Source organism: Cervus canadensis, chromosome 1, assembly GCF_019320065.1.
Source record: "Cervus canadensis isolate Bull #8, Minnesota chromosome 1, ASM1932006v1, whole genome shotgun sequence".
NCBI classification, from domain to species: domain Eukaryota; kingdom Metazoa; phylum Chordata; class Mammalia; order Artiodactyla; family Cervidae; genus Cervus; species Cervus canadensis.
In genome coordinates, this window is record NC_057386.1 from 124,797,818 (window position 1) to 124,801,430 (window position 3,613).

A 3,613-nucleotide genomic window follows, 5' to 3' on the forward strand; every position below is an offset into this window, starting at 1 on the left:
CAACTCCCTCGTGGTTCAGTGGTTAGGACTGCGTGCTTTCACTGCTGAGGATCCAGTCCCTGGTTAGAGAACTGAGACATTGCAAGCCTCATGGTACGGCCAAAAAAAAGAGAGAGAGAGAAAGAGTGATCATATAGTATTTGTCTTTCTCTGACTTATTTCATTTGGAATAATGCTCTTGCAACCCATGCCTGTTGTTGCAAATGGCAAAATTTTCATTCCCTTTTATGGCTCATTGTTTTAAAAATATTTTGAAGATTTATTTATTTTGGGGGGCTGTGGTGGGTCTCCATTGCTGCGCGTGGGCTTTTCTCTAGTTGCGGTCAGCAGAAGCTACTCTCTAGTTGTAGTGCATGGACTTCTAGAGGAGGCTTCCCTTGCTCTGGAGCACAGGCTCTAGGGCACTCAGGCTTCAGTAGCTGCAGCTTCTGGGCTCTGGAGCACAGGCTCAGGAGTTGCAGCGCATGGGCTTAGCTGTGTCCCAGCACGTGGGATCTTCTCAGACGAGGGATCAAACCAGTGCCCCTTGCATTACAAGGCAGATTCCTAACCACTGGACCACAAGGGAAGCCCTATAATTTTTTTTTTTTTTTGGCTAGTGAGTTGTGAGTTCTTCCTGTATGTTAGATATTAGCCCCTTATCAAATATGTGATTTGCAAATATTTCCTCCCACTCAGTAGGTTGCCTTTTCATTTTGTTGATGGTTTCCTTTTCTATGCAGAAGCTTTTTAATTTGATGTGGTCCTATTTGTTTATTTTTGCTTTTGTTTTTTGGTGTTAGATGCCTTACAATTTTTTTTTTGTTTGTTTGTTTCTTCTTCTATTTTTTTGGCTTGCAGGATCTTAGTTCCCCGACCAGGGATTGAACCCAGGCCCCAGCAATGAAAGCACTAAGTCCTAACCACTGGACCACCAGGGAATTCCCTGCCTTTTTTCTTTTCTTTTTTTTTTTTAAATACCGAAAACCAGATAATCCTGCTAGGTTATGACCTTGAGGATCATTCAGTCCAACATTCAATCCAATGTTTCCATTTCTCAGATAAGAAAAACTGACCAAACAGCAAGAAGGTGCCTGACATTACTCCCCTCATTCTTTCTTGCCCCCCTCCTCCCTCCCTGCCTCTCTTGTCTTTCCCTCCCCACCAGAAAGCAAAGAGAGGCTTGTACCAGGGAGGAGCACCCCTTCCCACCTTCCTCAGCAAAACCTGCTAGGTCCCCTGGTCCACTCTCAAATTTCCACCTCCTCCAGGAAGCCCTCTCAGAACTCCCCAGCTCCAAGTCAGAGGTTCAGCTGCTTAGCTGCCACAGGTCAGCCTTAGTCAGCAAACACCTGGGAGGTGGGACCTGGGACAATCAGAGGACTTTCCTAAGCCAATCAGAATAGAACTGGAATGTGAGCCAGATTATTCTAACTCCAGAGCCTACACTTTTTATTTTTGGCTGCACCACTGCATGGCATGTGCTTCCCCAACCAGGATTTGAACTGGAGAACCCTTGTAGTGGGAGTGCAGAATCTTAACCTCTGGAATGCCAGGGAAGTCCCCAGAGATATTGATCCCCCCCCACCAGATAGATGGGAAGACTGAGGCTCAGAAAAGGAACATATGCCCCAGGGTTGTGGAGCTGTAAGAACAGAGATCCCAGCTCTGGCCTATTTGCTTCTATTTGCCTCCCACCAGTCCAGACATCTTTTCCCTTTTCTCTGTTTCCTAGGCAAATACGAAGGTAGGCAAGGTGGCCCCACCTCCTTATTCTGCCCCTACTGGGCCAGTCTGCCTCTGGGTCCACCTTGGTCCCCTGAGTCTAGGTTTCCATCTGAAAACGGGAGTGGATGGAGCCCAGAGTGGCACTCACAGGCCAGAAGTTTCCACACGGGAGAATGTCTCAGTGCACCCTCCCATCCCAGGTGCAGAGGAACACTGTGTCCCCTTGCTTGCACTGGCCGACTCAAATCCCCACTCCTGGAACCTGATCTGCCCTGTGCCCTCGGCACAAAGTTAATGTTTGCTGAATCAAGGAAACATGTCAGCAGCAGCCTCGGGTGCCAAAGGTAAGTGACCGGCTCTGCTGACCAAGGTTGGTATCTTCGTCCTTCCTACCCCCTGGACTTTGCTTCCATAAACACTGTGGGGTCTCAGTCACCCCTACATGCCTCTCCCATCTGTGGGAGAGGTGGGGGAGGGGAACCTGCAGGACCCAGTCTTTGGAGCCCCCCTGGCCCCCTTCCAGGGGCTCCGTCTCAGGCTGGGCCCAGTTGGAGAAGGTTGGCAGTGGGTGGGTATGGCTGCCTTGGCTCTTTGTTCCTGAGTGGCCAGTTCATGCCCATCCTGTGCTAGGAGCTAGGTTCCAGATGGCTTGCTCAAGGAGCTCACAACTCAAATGTCCTCATGTGACTCACCCTCCACTGTGCCCTCGTGTGTAGATGAGAGGGAACCCAGCAGGCTTGAGGCTGATTTTCTTTCTTTCATTTTGTAAAAAATAATTTTTAAAATTTATTTTTGGCTCTGCTGGTTCTTCACTGCCGTGCAGGCTTTACTCTAGTTTTGGCGAGCTGGGGGCCTACTTTCTAGTTGTGGTGCCTGGGCTTCTCACTGTGGTGGCTTCCCTTGTTGCAGAGCACTGGCTCTAGGGTCCTTGGGCTTCAGTAGTTGTGGGATGTGGGCTCTAGAGTACAGCCTCAGCAGTTGTGGTGCAAGGGCTTCAGATGCTCCACAGCCTGTGGGACCCTCCCGGCCTAAGGATCGAACCTGTGTCTCCTGCACTGGCAGGCGGATTCTTTACCACTGAACCATGAGGGAAGCCCCTGATATGATATATTTTTTTCTTTAAACATAGTTGAGCCAGCCATTATCCTGAAGATTTGATAATCATCTATTTAGAATCTTGGCTATTTTTTTTTTTTTCCTTTTTTGGCTGCACCACGAGGCCTGTGGAATCTTGGTTCCCCAACCAGGGATTGAACCTGAGCCCTCCGCATTGGAAGTGCAGAATCCTAACCACTAGATGGCCAGGGAAGTCCCTTAAGGCTGCTGTTTGTAGGAAGGCCTTCTTGCAAGGTTGAGCCTTGATTGACACTGAGGCACGTGTATTTTAGGAAGGTCCCCACTATCCCCAGAAATGGTAAGAGTCACTCACTGGGCCTAAACTGTGCAAACAATATGGCTTATGCCAGACACCTGCTTCACTCCTGGGAGCCTGGGATTTTGGTACCCACTGTGCAGTGGGTGCCTTTGAGACCAGCCTCCAATAGAAACACTGGAGTTTTAGGGTCAGGCACGCTTCCCTGGTAGACACTTCATCTCTTGCTGGAGGAAGTAAGGGCATCCAGTGATCTCCACTGGGAGAAGACCCTTAGTAGCTGGCCCCTGGTATCCTCTGGACCTCACCCATACTCCTTCTCCTTGGACTGAGTTTGCGTCTTTTGTAATATGCCTTTTTTATTTTTTAAAAATATTTATTTATTTGGTTGCGGCAGGTCTTAGTTGAGGCACACAGAATCTTCCATCTTCATTGTGGCATGCAGGATCTTTAGTTGCAGCATCTAAACATTCAGTTGTGGCCTGTGGGATCTAGTTCCCTGACCAGGGATGGAACCCAGGCCCCCTGCATTAG

At 49.0% G+C, this 3,613-nt stretch overlaps 1 non-coding gene across 1 annotated transcript; it reads right to left on the bottom strand.

Moving 5' to 3' along the window:
• Nucleotides 1-848: 848 nt before the first annotated feature.
• Nucleotides 849-920, bottom strand: TRNAE-UUC. The gene has a single exon. It is a non-coding gene; the product is annotated as a tRNA-Glu (tRNA).
• Between the last annotated feature and the right edge of the window lie 2,693 nt (nt 921-3,613).